The following is a 19,874-nucleotide window of genomic DNA, read 5'->3' on the forward strand; positions in this document are numbered from 1 at the left end:
GACTTGAACGTAACGATTCGCGCCACAGAGAAACGGAAAAGCAAAAGAAAATCCTCTGCAGGTGTAACAGCAGAATAAGATTTAAACCTGGGCTCAGAGGACAGTTTTAAACTAAATATTTTCAGTATTATTCTAGACACAGTTCTAGGGCACTTAACTGTAAGGCACACTGCCGTAGGCAATATCATGTACACGTCCTGTTTCTTTTGAAACTACAGGTTGTATCAAAAAGAATCATCCGCTTTGGCACGACTGTATTTCTGAAACTAATAAACACATACAATGAATTTTCTTTTCATTGGTTTTCAATATATCCCCCTTCAGATGCAAGGCATATGTTAATGCGATATTCAAACTGTTATCACACTACAGCGAGCACGTCTTGAGCTACAGTTTTTACAGCCGCTGTTATGCAGTGTCGCAGTTCATTCTTTGTTGTTGGTAAAGGAGGTACGTAAACAGTCTTTTATAAACCCCCTCAAGAAATAACCACATACAGGCAGGTCCGGTGATCTTGGAGTCCAGTAACGTAAGGCTGAATTATTTGGCTCAGTGCGACGTATCCATCGTTCAGTAATACTTTAATTTAAAAATTACCGCACTTCCAGATGCCAGTGTGGCGGGCAACCATGTAAAACTTAAAAGTCTGCTCTTTCCAACAGTATGTTGCACACGCACATATCTTAAATAAAATAATAGTTATTATGTTCTTAAATTGGAGGATTCTTTTTGATACACGCTGTCCAGTAGCCTAGAAGATTAAACACTATTAGAGTGCGTAGAAAACGTGACATAGAAGTTAAAAAGCAGGGTTTGAAAGAATAAATTATGCAGTTGAAGATTCATGCAGCTAACGTTTGCGGAGACATGGCTTAGCCACAGCCTGGGAGATGTTTCAAGAATAAAATTTTTACTCTGCAGCGGATTGTGCACTGATGTGAAACTTCCTGCAGATTAAAACTACGTGCCGGACCGAGACTCGAACTCGGGGCCTTTGCCTCTCGCGTGCAAGAGCTCTATCGACTGAGCTATCCATGAACGACTCCCTCGCCGCCCTCTCAGCCCCGATTCTGCCTGTATCCTGTCGTATCTTCCAAACTTCACAAAGCTCTCCCGCGAACCTTGCAGAACTAGCACTCCTGGAAGCAAGGATATTGCGGAGACATGGCTTAGCCATGGGGCTTTCTTTCTTCTAGATCTATAAGTGCTAGTTCTGCAAGGTTCGCAGAGGAGCTTCCGTGAAGTTTGGAAGGTAGGAGACAAGATACTGGCAGAATTGGGGCTATGAGGAAGGAGCGTGAGTAGTGCGTGGGTAGCTCAGTCGATAGAGCACTTACCAGTGAAAGGCAAAAGTCCCTATTTCGAGTCTCGGTCCATCACAGAATTTTAATCTGCTAGGAAGTTTTAATATTACAGATACATGATCTGGTTCATATGCCTTTCCAGTATTAAGCGATTGCAGTTGCTTTTCTGTTCCACGGTCACCTATCTCAATATCTCCCATTTCGGCGTATGTCCGATGATTGAAAGCACGGCTGCAGTATGATCCGCTATGAAGGAAATTCATAATGACCAAATTCATTATATCGCCCTTCTGTTATCTTCCGCTTCAGTGAGAGTATAAGTCACTGTACGACTGAACAGATGATTTGGATTCAATTACTGATTTTACATAAGACCAAAACATGTGAGAGTTTTTAACCTGATCGGTTGGTAAAAATTTACTCTCTAATTCACCGAGCACTTCTGTCATTTCCCTCCTCACGCTCATTTTCGCTTCGCGCAGCTTTCGTTTTGTCAGCTGGGTTTCGACTTTATACCTTTCATTCACTTGTTTACATTTCGCTCGTGATTATGCAGCATAATTTAAACGTCTTTTCCATGATGATTCTGCAACCAAAATTTCCGGTTGTATTTTCTTGAATGAATGCTTAAAAGCTGGGGGTCCTGGCAAACACAGTTCTACAGCTAACAGTTTACTTGTACGAGTATGTCAAACAGATAACTTAGAAGGCTGCCGTGTGGCGTCGTATAATGAACGTCACATCCTCATACGAGCCAGATAAGCGCGTTCGATTATTTGTAGTGTAGCGGTAGCACACACAACCCAAGCGAGAAGGCACTGCGTTTACACAGCTGAGTCATGACGTGATTCAAATACTGCTCCATTCGTAATTATAATTACACTAACAAGTGTACTTTATTGAATGGCCCTCTTCGATTTTCTTTATGAAGGATCCTTCAAAAAGCGCGCCGGTTTTGAATCACATGGTAGTCGGTTGGCCACATTGTTGTGTATAATTTCGGCTTCCATAAACATTCCGATTGTTGCTTCAGTCTCAATATCTCGTATTTTTTCGCAGTGTGTCTAACAATGGAGCAGTTTACTATTGCTCAGCGTTAGTATGATTTTATCAGAACGGAGAAATTGATGTAACAACTATGAGAAGTGTTAGAGCGTTGCTAGGGCGTATTGAAGCACCGAAGGATCAACAGTTCTCAGACTTACTGCGAAGTTCTATGAAACCGGTTCAACCGTGAACATAAAACAGTTCTGAGAATCCTCGTACGACAGTCCAGAGAAATCGGTTCTTCGCTGCTCGCAAGAACTGGGCATGGGATATTCTTCTGTAAGGCGATTTCTTCTGCATAGTCTACCCCCTTCAGCCTTACAGAATTCACTTAATGCAGCAGTAGAAAGCCGATCACGAGAAAGGGCAAATTTTGCGGACTGATTTCTGAGAAGACATCGCAAGAAGACGGTTTTGCGATGAACATCGTCTTCAGTGACAAGGCTCACTTCCACTTCAGTGGATTTATGTATAAACAGAAACATTGAAGTCTGAAAATCCTTGCATAGTTCACTAGAGCGAAAGGCATGCTCAGCGACTGACAGTGCCTTTTTTATGGTGCCACCTGTCACACTTCCCGCAAAACGATTGACTTACTCCATGAGCGGTTTTCGCGTCGCCATATCTCGCGTAATAGTGTCCAACAACAGTTATCAAGATCAGGTCACTTAACTACTTTTTCCTGTGGGTTATCTTAAATCATTGGTACATATCAATAAGCCTCGGAATATCAGCGAGAGGAAATTCGACGTGCTGTTGTCAGGCAATCATGGTGAGTTTCACGTACACAATTCTTGCACGCCAGCGCAGTCGTAGAAGTGATATGCCAGACATCAATTTCCATCCTGGAAATGGAAAAGTGTGATGAACATGGTTTATGCATTATATTAAGGAGTTTTGAAAAAATAAATTTCATAATCTGATATATCAAACCCCGGTAAACCTACACTTGCCGGTAGCTGAGTGTAGTTTAATTCTTTTAGAATATGCTAGACGAAATCGCAACTGAAGATCTGGCAAAATGTTAAAAAATATTGTTTCATAATCAAAAAATAGGGTAAAATTTAATACGACTGAAACGGAACAACGGCCTGAGACAAGCCTTCCGGTGAATAGCTGACGTCCAATAATTTTATTTGTATTCTATTCAGTGTTTCCAACTGATTTTCGACCATGTCTCTACACATGTGAAACGCCCCTACGTTCATCTTGAAAGTTCCTTACGGATGACAAAAAAAAAGTTAATCGCTTACTGGGTCGTAACATTTTCCCTTTGTTAACAATTTTGCACAAAACTGTTAGCCTCTGCGCCATCTCCGGTAGTACGTCTTGTTGTGCTCCCTGTTAAAGACTCATTTTTAGTTTTTTATATACATTTTTTAAATTTTATTGTCTCTTTCCTTTATCCAAGGTTGTCGGTCACCGGGTACTTGGGAAGCGCAGGTGTGCGGGCACGGTAGCGGCGAGGAATAGATGTTCCCTATTATACAAAGAAAGAAAGAAAGTTAGCTTCCAGATACAAATTTCTCTCTCTTCAAATGACTGGTTTCGGGGTCTCACGAAGTCCCAATCTTCAGATTGTTATATCGTGCAACTCCTAACCGCGTATTCCAAGAAATAAAAATTTGCGTCTGAAAGCTGACCTATTTTTGTATAATGGTAAAACAAGATAGGTGCAGGATAAGTACTGAAACCAATGCCACTGCGAAGATTCTCAAGATGTCTCGCAGTTCAAATAACTCATGCAGATCGTGATTCTTACTGAACACTTGAGTGACTGAAATAAAGTACAGAAGTATCAGTGTATCTTTGTGGTAGCCTATTAGTCTCGTTACGTGAGGTAAATAAGAACACAACAGCTGCTGTTTGTAGACTCTTATTTTCACACAACCAGTTTAGAGTCCAATTGCGTTGGGAAGGGAGTGAGACAGGGTTGTTGCCTCTCCCCAATGTTATTCAATCTGTATATTGAGCAAGCAGTGAAGGAAACAAAAGAAAAATTCGGAGTAGGTATTAAAATCCATGGAGAAGAAATAAAAACTTTGAGGTTCGCCGATGACATTGTAATTCTGTCAGAGACAGCAAAGGACTTGGAAGAGCAGTTGAATGGAATGGATAGTGTCTTGAAAGGAGGATACAAGATGAACATCAACAAAAGCAAAACGAGGATAATGGAATGTAGTCGAATCAAGTCGGGTGATGCTGAGGGTATTAGATTAGGAAATGAGACACTTAAAGTGGTAAAGGAGTTTTGCTATTTGGGGAGCAAAATAACTGATGATGGTCGAAGTAGAGAGGATATAAAATGTAGACTGGCAATGGCAAGGAAAGCGTTTCTGAAGAAGAGAAATTTGTTAACATCGAGTATAGATTTAAGTGACAGGAAGTCGTTTCTGAAAGTATTGTATGGAGTGTAGCCATGTATGGAAGTGAAACATGGACGATAAATAGTTTGGACAAGAAGAGAATAGAAGCTTTCGAAATGTGGTGCTACAGAAGAATGCTGAAGATTAGATGGGTAGATCACATAACTAATGAGGAGGTGTTGAATAGGATTGGGGAGAAGAGAAGTGTGTGCCACAACTTGACTAGAAGAAGGGATCGGTTGGTAGGACATGTTCTGAGGCATCAAGGGATCACCAATTTAGTATTGGAGGGCAGCGTGATAAATACACCAAGCAGATTCTGAAGGATGTAGGTTGCAGTAGGCACTGGGAGATGAAGAAGCTTGCACAGGATAGAGTAGCATGGAGAGCTGCATCAAACCAGTCTCAGGACTGAAGACCACAACAACAACAACAACGCACTCCACTAATGTACAGATCGTGGAGAAACAGTAAACATTTGACAACACAGATCCCATTTTATTCCGTTTTTTTCTTCTTTTTTTGTGGCATACAACGTAGAAGAAACTCTAACTCTTTCTTTTTCTACGATCTAATGCGGAAGCGTTAACACGATCTTTGCAAGAGTAGAAATATTTTCAAAACCTGTTTGTCCTTCAAAATGTTTGATTGATGACGGTTGACTGCAAAAGACTTGAAGCAGTTCTTTTGTTAAGTGCTCCTTGTCTGCTTCAACAAAATAGCGGTGTAACGTCCTACAAATGCTGATTCTTTTCTACAAGGATTTGCAAATTTGGCATAACTGTTCTCTTTTCATAGCTAAGAGCAATATTTACATTGCGCGGTGGAGGCTGCGATGGCCGCTCGAAAGAATTTCCTTTCCGATAATAATAAGAATTGTTACCCGTATCTAGCTCTTCAGCTTTACTAGGAGACAATTCAGAGCTAGAATCAAGTCAGTTTCTTCATGTGTTGTCTCCTCAGCTTCACTTGCTTTGTCACTACTAAACTGGTTCGTACATTCTCAGACATTTTTTATTATAAATACAACCTGAGCAAACTGTTCCACCACTGATAAATTTTATTGTACCTCGGGTAATGAACGAAACCAGTCAACTGTTGCATCGACAATTCTTATGTATCTGGTATGCTGTAGGTCATAATGACCAACTGGGCTTGAAAGCGCCTATTTTTCAACAATGGAATTGCGCTTATTATTGATTTGTGAAGCTGAGAGATCTTTAGGAAGGTACTATAATCACTAGATTTAGATCATAAAACATGAGTTTTTTAAAGAAGAACAGCATAAGTGGAATTTTGATACTCACTATAGCAGCTATGTTTTTCACAAAGAAGTTCAGATAATGTAATAAACTCTACTAGCGTGATTAACAAACTCAATTTGAGTGAAAAACAACCAAATGGCACCAAATGAAAGACTTTGATAACAGAAGATCTGTATGAAACCATATAAAAAGTTAAACATACTTTTTGAAGTGCGAAAGATCTCATTGTTATGTACGAATGTAACTTTTAAATTTGTAAATAAAAGTTTATATACGTTAAAAGTTCGTTTCCCGGCGGGGATTGGTTGTTTGTGCTGTCCCCATCGTTACATCTCATCTTCGTCGACGCGCTGATTCCCGAAGTGACGTCAAATAGAAAGATTTGCGCGATGCGACCGATCAACGCGAGAGGGGGTCTCCCGGCCAATGATGCCATACGATCGTTTCACCACTACATGATTACCGTGCAAGGGCTCCGCTTCAACAGCTACAATACTTATCATATTGGGCGTGTCACGTAATCTCAAAGTTAATAGGCATCACCGTAAGCATTTCTGATTTATATTCTCTTTTTTATAGAATCTTTGATATTGAGGCGCTTTCACTCACTATCTAGGAAGTCCTGCCATAGAGTAACAACCATACTAATTATAACAGTAAATATGTCTTGATGGTGTATTCCAAGCAAGCAGTACAGCTTACCAAAATAACTAAAAGAGTTCTTTGGTCTTTTGTTGCAGGTATGTCCTAAAAATCTTCCTTACGTTGCTGGCGGAATGAAGAATGTAGCAGAAATGGACGAAAGGACATTGAGATGTGCAGTAACTCTGTTCATGTCCATTCTTGGTAATGCCTGTAAGTGCTCTTAAAGACAATACGTTTAATATACACATCTTATTATGCAATATGTTCATTCTAGCTATTCGAATTTTTTCACAAAATAGAAGATTCCTTTTACTCAGTCAACAAGTTGTGTTAAAATCTAGAACTAATACAGCTTCCTCGTATCTATCAATAAGTAGCTCAAAAAATAGCATGCCGTTATACACAAATCCGTCATTCCGTAATTGTGGATAGAGAATTTTCCTAAACAACAATAGAATAGCGATAGGACTTCTAGAGCTTAGATTAGATTAGTACTTGTTTAATAGATCATGAATACGACACTTCGTAATAATGTGGAACGTGTCAGGTTAATAAAAGGTGTCTATACAAGCTATTACATTACACAAAATATTACATGACACTTAATATTTTTTTGTGGGGGTTGAGGAAATTACCCACTTGCCATATCCAAAAATTCATCTAATGAGTAGAAGGAGTTGCCATTAAGAAATTCTTTTAATTTCGTTTTAAATGCTATATGGCTATCTGTCAGACTTTTGATGCTATTAGGTAAGTGACCAAAGACTTTTGTGGCAGCATAATTTACCCCTTACTGAGCCAAAGTTAGAATTAATCTTGAGTAGTGAAGATCATCCTTTCTCCTAGTGTTGTAGCCCTGTACACTGCATTTACTTTGAATTCGTTCGGATTGTTAATAACAAATTTCATAAGTGAATATATATATATATATATATATATATATATATATATATATATAAATATATATTGTGAGGCTACAGTGAAGATCTCTAGCTCTTTAAATGAGTGTCTGCAGGATGATCTTGGATGAGCTCCAGCAATTATTCTGATTACACGATTTTGTGCAATGGACACCCTTTTACTGAATGATGAGTTACCCCAGAATATGATGCCATACGAAAGCAGAGAATGAAAACACGCGTGGTAAGCTAATTTACTGAGATGTATATCGCCAAAATTTGAAATGACCCTAACAGCATAAGTAGCTGAACTCAAACTTTCAGCAGATCTTCAGTGTGTTTTTTCCAGTTCAACCCCTCATCAATGCATACACCTAGAAATTTTGAATATTCTACCTTAGCTAACGATTTCTGATCGAAGTCTATATTTATTAATGGTGTCATTCCATTTACTGTGTGGAACTGTATGTACTGTGTTTTGTGAAAGTTTAATGAGAGCCCATTTGCAGAGAACCACTTAATGATTTTTTGAAAAACGTCGTTTACAATTACACCAGTTAATTCTTGTCTGTTGGGTGTGATATCTATACTTGTATCATCGGCAAAAAGTACCAGCTTTGCATCTTCGTAAATATAGAATGGCAAGTCATTAATATATATTAAGAATAGCTGTACCAAACAACAACAGAATGGCGATGTGACTTTTACACCTGTACCGCAAGCCAGATAGACAAAGTGGTGTTTGTTTACCACAGATTTTTACGAACCATTCTTAACATTGCCCATGAGTAATTTCCTGATTAGGCGGGGTAGACAGTAATTGGCCCACCAATTCACGTAAGCTGTTGTAAAACATAGAAATCAGATGCGTTTGCAAATCAAGCAATAATAAAAATACCTCGTCATTGATTGAGTTGTTTGTTATCTGTGACGACTATGTGTTATAAACACATTACTCATTGTAATCATTCTCTATGAAACTGTTTCTCAGTATCCATCGCGGGTAAATTCCACTGAATATGTTTCATCGGCGGATTATTTTTTTCTCAAAAGTTTCATGTTAAATGTGATTAAAGACCAGGTATTCTTTTGCCCGCGAATGTAAAAGGTTACACGATGGCAGTCTGCGGAGGAAATTTCAGGATGTGACCCTGAATAGCGCGGATGTTTCCATGATTGCATTTTCAATACTATCAGCAGCTTGTACGCGTTCCGTTGAACAACTTGGAACCGTAAACAGACGTTTTGCAGATTCCCACAAAAGCACACAAACATTACTGAATTTTACAATTACTCCCCCCATACTCTTTTTTTCTGAAGCAATATCATCCATGACATTGAGATTTAATAACTATACCGAAAAAGATTAGCGAAGTCTCAGGAAAAATAATATGCTTGCGACTGACTTCTGTACGTCGTATCTGAAGAGAGAACTACGTGTTTAAAAGTAAAAGCACATTTAAAAATTTTCGCTGCGGACAGGATTCGAACCTGTGCGGGCAAAGCCCATTGGATTTCGAGTCCAACTCCTTAACCACTCGGACACCGCAGCGCCAAAGCTTGTTGGACCTACACGGTACATATAACCATATTTTAATGTTATTGACATACCTTGATGTATTTAGTCTCATAAATCATTATGAGAACGAGAAATAATGTTAAGTATGTTTTGGGAAGGAGACGGTTCTCTCACCGTCGCCACGTTGCGAAGCTGCCTGCGTTAGTTCAATCTCTTGCCGCTAGGTGGTACTACAAGTCGTGAAATCGTGCTCATCTGGCGCGAGATTTCTTGTGGGACGAGCTCTGTCTTAGCATTTGGTTTTAAGAGAAGAAATTTTTCGTGCAAATTGTTGATTAGTTTGTATTAAGTTCCTGCCAGTAAAACTGCGTATCAGATAGCAGCTTTACACCTTATGTGGCGAGAAATAATTTGATGTTATTAGCATATTGCAAAATTTTTAAAAACAATTTGACAGCATCTTATAAAATAACGATCTTTTGCTTCCCTAGACATGGTTTTCCTGTGAAAAATGCTGTTACATGCTGAGGCGTTTTTCTTATCTGTAACACTGAATAACGTTAGTCTGTCTTCCCTGTTCCGATGTGGGAGAAATCATTCAAAAATGTCGGAATTGAGTACATTTTGTTTCTTTATACGTTAGCATTCAGTCGCGGCTATTGCCCTCTGTAAAATAATCAAGGTATCCACTGCATCTATTGCGGTAGTAAGAACTATTGAGTAATGGAAAAAGAAGTCGGCACAGACATATTAAATAATTTACTTACGTGGTGAAGCACTCTATGCTCTTCAGAGAATTTGCAAGCCTAATTCTGTCAATAAATGTTTCTCCGGAGACCGTCATGGTCACAAAATTATGGATTCATTTTAATTACACGATGTCATCTAAATCTTGTGAGTTCACTGGCCAGAAGCTGCTGTATCGCTTCGAAGTATCACGTACTTAATGAGTTTCCCTTTATCTTTCGATGAAAAATTATTCAACAGGTTTCATTGCAAGTATGTCATTTCACAGAATATTTCTTCACATTTACGTTAGAGAAATGATTTTATGTATAATGCCGACGTCAAAACTTCTAGCGTTTATTAGGTGGAGTGAATTGAATTGTCAGAATTAATCTCTATCAGATCCCATGCAGGCACGTTGCCACCACATTTGCAACCACGAATCTTGATGCAGCACGTCTTCCTTGGCGCGTGTGGAAGGTAAAACTGTTTGAATTTGACCTTTAACGAACGTAGAAAGATAAAATAATGACGCTGTAACCTCTGTGTTTGAAAACAGAATTACGCTACTTTACTGCCTTTTGAAAAATCTACTGCTCTACTGCTGAAGAGCAAATCCTCTATTTTGTCACATTTGTGTCTATTCCCTAAAAGTAATTTTTATTGTCGCGAATGTTGATGCACCAGTTGATTAACTACTTATTCCTTGAGATACTAATTACATTCTGGAAATCCCTTCTGTGAATTCCTCACACCACTTTTATCAGTTCCAAGTACTGAATCAAGTTGCTGTAAGTTTATTCGTCGTATGGACGTTGTTTAAAACCTCAATCTCTATAACATGTGTTGGGCAACGATAAACCACCATGTGCCTGACAGCGAGATTATTGTAAAGCGTGTGAAAGTGAAATAAATGTTTCTTCGGGATAAAAATTATTTCTGATGGTATAGTAAAACGACTCATAACAGTCTAAACTGATAATAAATATCATTTACTGCCCTATAACGTTGTCAAAATAAGTCTGCAGCAGCCTCTTCGTTATTCATACCAAAAAAATTAAGCTGCTCCCATGGCTTAAGTTATGCGAAAACGTGGGTAAGAAAGAGACGTGTTTGCAAAGCTATGATGTCACAGAATTGTAGAGTGATGGCAATGGTAAGATGTGTCACTTGGTGTCACTGTCTTTGAGTTGATGGAATAATATGAGTTAAAGGTTTGGAAATGTTAAAAGTGTAATTTGTTACCGCGGTGCATACTCCTAGCATCAGTTCGCTGATACAGCCCGATCCATGAACAATGGAGTTTCTCGCGTTTCGACAATTCCAAGCGTCAGTTGCGGTACGTGCATGCTCGTGCTTTCCGCTAGAAGGCAGCGCATATCCTGCAAATTATGTCTCTCGCTTACTTTTGTACAGTTTATCACTTACCACCACAATGAGCAGTGACAGCTCGCAACTAAACAACTCGCTACGATCACGTTTAATGCTCGCATTAGCTACGGCATTCACAGCAGAGTACTCAGAACATTCTGAAAGCTCATTGGCTGTCGAAGCATACATGACGCAGCTGCGCAGAACAAGCCTAAACTCCACCGTCATCACTCGTGACTAACTACAGTTGTGCGTAGTGTATTTATAGCACTACAGTTGATGTGCAAAGGTTTGAAACAGCTGGTTTTCGTGTAAATTAAACGCGGAAATGACTGCTGCACCCGGAGCTAGGAAAGAAGTGAAGTACACCCAAAACTACAAAAGTAGGGAAATTGTTAAATTTAAGTGTTGGCTACAACAAAGTAAAAAGGGCGATAATTTTGCTTATTGTAAGGTGCGTGAATGTGAAATAAAAATGTCTTCGGTCAAGAAAACTACTCTTGACAGACATGTAGAAACTCAGAAGCATGTGCAAAGTGCTGGAAGACTGATAGGAGAGAAAATTTTGACATGATTTTCATTCCAGGACTCAGATGTAAGCACAACGTTAAGGAGACGGAAATAGGCTCTGTGCTGAACGCAGCGTACCTCAACGTTAGGAAATATTTACAAACATCGCTGAAGTAAGTATGTTCAGAAATCGCCAAAAAATTACTCTAATAGAGCGAAGGCCACTGCTATTGTGAAACATATTACAGGTGGTGAAAGTGAAGACAGGGTATGTAATTTGCTTTGCAAAAATAAGTTTTCAGTAACTGTTGCTGAATCAAGACCTAGGACGTGGAACGATAGGGAAAGCACTTTTAGATCCTATTGTAGTAACTGAGGGCAATGCTGTTACTCCTTACAATAGTTTGATTGAATGCTTTAGCTTGTACAACATACCATATAAGGAAAACTTATAGACTTCGATGCCGACGGAACTAGTCTCATGATGGGCAAACCTAACCTCCTTTCTGCCATTTTGAAGAGAAATATCCCTCATTTGTTCATAATGAAATGCATATGCAATTCTTTCAGTCTGTACTCCTCCTTGACTATACAAAACTGCTAAAAGCCCCTGAAGATCTAGTACGAGATATATTCAGTTACTTCCATACTAGCGCGCACATAGCTGCATTACAGGAGTTTCAAGATTTTGTGGGCGTCAAACAGTACAAATTGCTACATCCAAGCGAAACAATGTCATTGTCCCTTCAGGCGGTAATTTCTCGTGTGTCAGAGCAATAAGATACTCTTTTTATTTTCTTCACGTATACCGCATCACAAGATCGGTTACTTATATCTGATACCATTCTTAAAAAACTGAAATGCTCTTATAACATTCTATACTTACCGATTTCCAATCAACTGCATAAACAATTGCAAAGCGAAGAGCCTCAGATACTAACATTAGAGACAGTATTTCTTCTTCACTGCTCGCCTTGACTGCTGTGTCAATTCTGAATACCAGCAATACTCAGTACAGAGATCCAAATGTTTTTCTTTCCTCTCGAAGAGATCTGTTTATGTGCAAAGGTGCAGGTATCTGTGGAAAAAATGAAAGTTTCGAATGAAGTATATGCCGACTCAAGGCCTATATATCCTAATTTGTGCGGTTCTAGGCGCTTCAGTTTGGAACCGCGTGACCGCTACGGTCGCAGGTTCGAATCCTGCCTCGGGCATGGATGTATGTGATGCCCTTAGGTTAGTTAGGTTTAAGTAGTTCTAAGTTCTAGGGGCTGATGACCACAGATGTTAAGTCCCATAGCGCTGCGCTTGCGCTGTTGTGCTTAGCGGGGCGCGCTCCAGTGGGAAAGTTGTGTACGCGCCGACTACGCGGAACTACACTCCTGGAAATTGAAATAAGAACACCGTGAATTCATTGTCCCAGGAAGGGGAAACTTTATTGACACATTCCTGGGGTCAGATACATCACATGATCACACTGACAGAACCACAGGCACATAGACACAGGCAACAGAGCATGCACAATGTCGGCACTAGTACAGTGTATATCCACCTTTCGCAGCAATGCAGGCTGCTATTCTCCCATGGAGACGATCGTAGAGATGCTGGATGTAGTCCTGTGGAACGGCTTGCCATGCCATTTCCACCTGGCGCCTCAGTTGGACCAGCGTTCGTGCTGGACGTGCAGACCGCGTGAGACGACGCTTCATCCAGTCCCAAACATGCTCAATGGGGGACAGATCCGGAGATCTTGCTGGCCAGGGTAGTTGACTTACACCTTCTAGAGCACGTTGGGTGGCACGGGATACATGCGGACGTGCATTGTCCTGTTGGAACAGCAAGTTCCCTTGCCGGTCTAGGAATGGTAGAACGATGGGTTCGATGACGGTTTGGATGTACCGTGCACTATTCAGTGTCCCCTCGACGATCACCAGTGGTGTACGGCCAGTGTAGGAGATCGCTCCCCACACCATGATGCCGGGTGTTGGCCCTGTGTGCCTCGGTCGTATGCAGTCCTGATTGTGGCGCTCACCTGCACGGCGCCAAACACGCATACGACCATCATTGGCACCAAGGCAGAAGCGACTCTCATCGCTGAAGACGACACGTCTCCATTCGTCCCTCCATTCACGCCTGTCGCGACACCACTGGAGGCGGGCTGCACGATGTTGGGGCGTGAGCGGAAGACGGCCTAACAGTGTGCGGGACCGTAGCCCAGCTTCATGGAGACGGTTGCGAATGGTCCTCGCCGATACCCCAGGAGCAGCAGTGTCCCTAATTTGCTGGGAAGTGGCGGTGCGGTCCCCTACGGCACTGCGTAGGATCCTACGGTCTTGGCGTGCATCCGTGCGTCGCTGCGGTCCGGTCCCAGGTCGACGGGCACGTGCACCTTCCGCCGACCACTGGCGACAACATCGATGTACTGTGGAGACCTCACGCCCCACGTGTTGAGCAATTCGGCGGTACGTCCACCCGGCCTCCCGTATGCCCACTATACGCCCTCGCTCAAAGTCCGTCAACTGCACATACGGTTCACGTCCACGCTGTCGCGGCATGCTACCAGTGTTAAAGACTGCGATGGAGCTCCGTATGCCACGGCAAACTGGCTGACACTGACGGCGGCGGTGCACAAATGCTGCGCAGCTAGCGCCATTCGACGGCCAACACCGCGGTTCCTGGTGTGTCCGCTGTGCCGTGCGTGTGATCATTGCTTGTACAGCCCCTTCGCAGTGTCCGGAGCAAGTATGGTGGGTCTGACACACCGGTGTCAATGTGTTCTTTTTTCCATCTCCAGGAGTGTATGTACAAAAAAATGGCTCTGAGCACTATGGAACTCAACATCTTAGGTCATAAGTCCCCTAGAACTTAGAACTACTTAAACCTAACTAACCTAAGGACATCACACACACCCATGCCCGAGGCAGGATTCGAACCGCGACCGTAGCAGTCCCGCGGTTCCGGACTGCAGCGCCAGAACCGCACGGCCACCGCGACTGGCGGAACTATGTACACAACAGTTTGTCTTGGCAGTACGGATATTTAAATTTTTCTGATACATTGGCGCGAAAAACCACCTGACTGAGCTAAATAGCTTAACCTCCCGAAAAAAAAAAACTGAACCTAAAGTGGTAACGTTAATTTTTAAATGTCACAGGTAAGTTCTTCTGCAATTTTACAATGAAGCTATTAACAAATATTAAATAGTGTAGATGCTAGCTTTGTCTGACACCTTGAATGACGACAGAGAGTGTTTCCAACTCAAATTATAATAAGCATTAGCTTGTACATACACCAAAAAAAAAAAGAAGAAGAAAACTGCATCACAAAGAAATTATCCGAATGGGACGGAATCGGTAAATGTGATGTACGTGTATAGACAAACAAAAAGTAGGATGTTGTGTTCAAGATAGTGAGCTTCACAAATTGAGCAAGTAAATAAAGCGTTGGTCCACATCTATCCCTTATGTAAGCAGTTATTCGAGTTGGCATTGATTGATAGAGTTGTTGGATGTCATCCTTAGCAGTATCGTGCAAAATTCTGTCCAATTGGCGCGCTGGATCGTCAAAATCCCGAGATGGTTGGAGGGCCCTGCCCCTAATGCTCCAAACATTCTCAGTTGGGGAGAGACCCGGCGACCCTGCTGGTCAAGATAGGGTTTGGCAAGCACGCATACAAGCAGTAGAACCTGTCGCCGTGTGCAGGTAGGTATTATCTTGCTGAAATGTAAGCCCAGGATGGCTGGCCATGACAAGTGACAAAAACGAGGGGTACAATACCGTCGACGTACAACTGTGTGGTGAGGATGGTGCAGACAACCAAAGGGGTCCTGCTACGAGAAGATATGGCACTCCTGATTGTCGGACTGTATGACCGGCGACAGGTACAGTATGTTGGTATCTGACTGCTGTCTGGGGTGCCCCCAGACACGTCTTCCACTGGTGATCAGGGCTCATTTCGAAGCGAGGGTGATCACTGACTACAATTCTACTCTAGTCCATGAAATTCCGTGTCTGGAGATGCCCCGGACAATGGTGGGATACCAACCTGTCACCCGCCATACGGCCCAACAACCACGAGTGATAGTCTGTGGCGCCATTTCTTTTCATAGCAGGAACCCTTTGGTTGTCATTCGCGGCATCCTTACAGCACAGCGGTACGTCGACGACATTCTACGACCCTTTTCGTTGCCTTTCATGGCTAGACATCCTGGCATTACATTTTAGCAAGATAATGCTCGCCTGCACACGGCAAGAGATCTTCTGCTTGTCTTCGTGCTTCCCAAAACCTACCTTAGCCAGTAAGGTCGTCAGATCTCTTCCCAACTGAGAACCTTTGGAGCACTAGGGGCAGGGCCTCCAACAAGCTCGGGATTTTGACGATCTAACGCGCCCATTGAAAGAATTTGGCACGATTTACCTCAGGACGACAGCTCTATCAATGAATGCCAAGAAAAATAACTGACTGCATAAGGGCTAAATGTGAACGAACGCGTTATTGATTTGCTCAATTTCTGAAGTTGTTTCTCTTGAATAAATCATCCACTTTTTTTCTAAAATTGTAAACGTATGTTTGTCTGTACGTATAGATCACATCTACTGACTTCCGTCCCATGGATAAGTCCTTCGTGTTGCGTCTTTTCTTTTGTCTTAGTGCGCATTTGCATGATTATTACTATGTGTTGTGGGAAGTCCTTCTCCAGCAGCACCTGAGCTAAATTCACTCTCAATTTTTATCTTCCTTATCCTCTTCTCTCTGCCATCGCCTGCGTGATCTAGGAGGCTGGGATGTATGAAAGTTCTGTTTAACACGTAATAAAGCCACCTTCGCCGAAGGAAATATTTGATTGGCGGATCCAGGTCAATCATTACAGCCATACTTCTCAGAAAGTAAAAAAAAAAAAAAAAAAAAAAAAAAAAAAAAAAAAAAAACGCCACCATCCTTGCTTTAATTGATGAATCAAGGTTAAATCGCCACTTCTCTTAAACCGTAAATTTCACAACTTTAGCGTCTGATCCGACTAATATTTCTAAACATTACACTGGTCTTCTCTGAATCACCCAACTGCTTCAGTGGAACGACCTCGATATCTTCCAATATTTGAGTGTCAGAATAATAGGGTGACAATCACCAAACGACTAGTTTTATTGGGAGCAAAAGATCATATTAATATTCTTAAAAATCTTTCCAAGTGTGTTTATTTGCCTGACAGTTCCACCAGCTGTCTGTTAGCACTACAGCGTAACCCTAGGCTGCTGCCCAAGCCACTCATGCCTGGGCCAAATCACTTTATTGGCCATCGGAAATAAGAATGGCTGATAAAAGCTCCGCCTCCGAGAAGAAAAATGTCGTATATGGTACATAAACAATATACGTAGGAAATGGGAACTAGCAGCATCATGTGGAGGAGAACCACCCCCACCCACTCCCACCCCCTCCAAACGCACACACATACACACATAAATATTAACAGTATTTAAATGCACACATAGTGTGCAGTCAGTCATGCATACACACACACAACTATGGTCATGTGGTTCATCCTACAATTTTGCACAATATCAACTGTTTACAAATAAATAAATAAATACATACACAGCGACGTACCCTGTCACTCAAAGCATAGTGTAGTGTGAGTACGAGAGGCTGCCAGTTGCATCCCCAGATGAACTGTTTTTCTCATGATGTGACAGCCTACTCCCAGCCACAGTGCAGTAAATACCTTATAGCCTCCCATAGAAAGACTACTTTGCGCGCCATTTGCGGAGCCGCGCCAACCTCTTGTAATCCTGAGTGACACCTGCATCCACAGTATGCGTACATTTTCGTCTTGAGACCTACAAACTCCACAACTGACGAACCATTCGTATCCTCTTTGATCAGGCCGATAACGTTCGTGTGGTGTGGTATAATTCCAAAAGGATTTTATGCTTGACCTCCACGTTCACACACGATCTGACGCGATCATGTGTATGTGCCTCTGATACCAGCTCATCTATCCGACCTTAGAAACAGTGTTATTGCAACAGTTATTCGTGACACATTGATCAAGGTTTCGGAAAACTCGCCTACCGACTCGATGTCTGATCGGTGTTCTCCTCGAACCATTGTGACACGATTCTGGCTCCGAGACACGGACAGTTACACTGGCGAAAGATGACATCAGCGTCGGGGAAGACATCAGGCATGAAAGGATGCAGGTCGTTCGCAGCTGTCAGCGTGTCTTAGATTACTACTACAGGTCCCATTGCGAGCGCAGGAGAATGTCTTAATAGTGTTCCCACGAGCCCGCGTCCGTGGCGCGCTGCACGTTTCGGGCCACCGTTCATCTCGATGACGGCGTTTGTGGAGACGACCATCGACCTAGTGTAGCAAAAATGTGATTCATTCGAATCCCGACGTTCCTGTGCCCACTGCAATCGTAATGGACGCTGCCGTTGGATCAACATGTGAACATGGAGGGGTGGTCTGCTGTGGAGTTCCATGTTCAACTGTGTACGATGAGCGGGTGTGCTCCGAAACACTTGTGCTTGCCCCAGCATTGTGCTGTCTCGGTAGAGAGGCTACAGATCACCATCTATCAGACAAGCCTCCGAACCACTCGTTTTGTGAAGAATCGTCGACGTCCAACCAGTTAGCACCTAGTGGTAGTTTCAATGTCTTACCCCTTTCCGTAGATGCTCACGACTGAAGCACGTGAACATTTGACCAGTTTCACTGTTTTCGAGATAGTCGTTCAAAGGCACTGCTTAACAATAATCTGCCCTTTGTCAAAGCCTCTAACCTCAATGGATTTCCCTATTTGCAGCCCATATCTTAGCTGAGGTTATCCCCCCGATCATGTCTGCTCAGCTTACGTACTTTTGTTACGCGTCACGTGCCCGCAGGGCCACCTGGTGGCATCCACCGTCGAGATGGGCACTGGTCATAATGTTTTGGCTCATCAGTGTATACAGTGTATCATAATTAATGACATAAACACGTACAGTTGAAAATACACGATATAGGAACAAAAAAGTCTCAGTAAACATAGGCTTTGAAACGCATACCTTAAGAACTATGAGCGCTCCTCCATCTTCGAACAAACCTCTTCTTATCGCAAGCTCTTTGCTTTCGACGAACTATGAGCACTTGTTCAGTAGAAGAGATGTGTTTTGCAGTGGCGAAGATGAACAAGTGCTCATACTCCTTAAGGTGTGCACTCGAGAGCCCACGTTTACTGGACATTTTCTTCCTGTTGGGCCCATACTAGCACCTCTCGAAATATGGAAAGCAGAGAGCTCTCAGTTGAATTATTTTGTAGTAGAGAATATGAAGAAATGTTCGTAGCTGTTAAGGAATACACTATAGAGCTCATTTTTACCGAGACTTTTTTCTTTTATTATCTGGTACTTGTAGCTGTGTGCGTTTGCGCCATTAGTTATGACACTCCCAGAACGAAGGTAAACGATGGTGTCTTTCCGGCTAATAGGAAGTGCGCTTGCCCAAGGACGCTGGAGGTCACTGAAGTAGAAAAAGTCACTGATATTTAAAAACTTTTTTTTGTACATAATACTCTTATTGCGATTATTTCTTGATTCCTCGTTGATCAGTGAAAGTTTCGTTAAACCAAACACTCTCAATTATTCTAGCTTTTTATAGGGTCCCTTCAACTTTGGACGGTATTACTGCATTCATTCGTTTGAATAAATGTTGTGATGAACGGTTTATCGGAGTGGCTTGACACTGTCTGGCGGCATGACACTGTCAAGAGCCCGAACACCGGGATCTGCGATGGGCGGTCGCTTCCGTGTGCTGGACTCAGCGGGACTCGGGAGTGGTCCAAATGTCGGGGGTCGGCTATTCCCGTCACGCACTGTCCCATTCCCCAAGGCGGGGGGCCTATTCCCGGCTCCTCGGGAGGGAGAGCGGCCCAGCTCCCACGGGGGAGCAGAACTGCCTACGAATTCCACCACGGTCATCGCAAGGGCCCGTCGTTTGTACTCGGTTGACAGTGGCTCCTTTGCTTAGAAGATCTTCCCTGCAAGAACTGCGCAGGGCGCTATGTACAGGACGGGCTAAAAATCATGCAGCATTTATGACAGTGAATAACGTTTATTATTTATCCTAAGGGCAGACTTCAACCTGATGTTTTCTTCTATCCGTAAGTGTAAACAATCTCCCATCCTCGGTCTCTTAAGTCTATGGAAAATCAATACAAAGAAATGATAAATAAAAAAGTTAT

General features: G+C 42.3%; 1 protein-coding gene and 1 non-coding gene across 3 annotated transcripts in view; one reads left to right on the plus strand and one right to left on the minus strand.

Annotated features, from left to right (window-relative positions):
* The window catches only part of LOC124794680 (uncharacterized protein ZK1073.1), a 611,492-nt gene that overhangs the window by 160,889 nt on the left and 430,729 nt on the right, over positions 1-19,874 (plus strand). The window lies entirely within an intron of this gene.
* Positions 8,997-9,078, minus strand: Trnas-cga. Its single transcript has one exon. It is a non-coding gene; the product is annotated as a tRNA-Ser (tRNA).

This window comes from Schistocerca piceifrons, chromosome 4, assembly GCF_021461385.2.
Source record: "Schistocerca piceifrons isolate TAMUIC-IGC-003096 chromosome 4, iqSchPice1.1, whole genome shotgun sequence".
Classification (NCBI taxonomy): Eukaryota; Metazoa; Arthropoda; class Insecta; order Orthoptera; family Acrididae; genus Schistocerca; species Schistocerca piceifrons.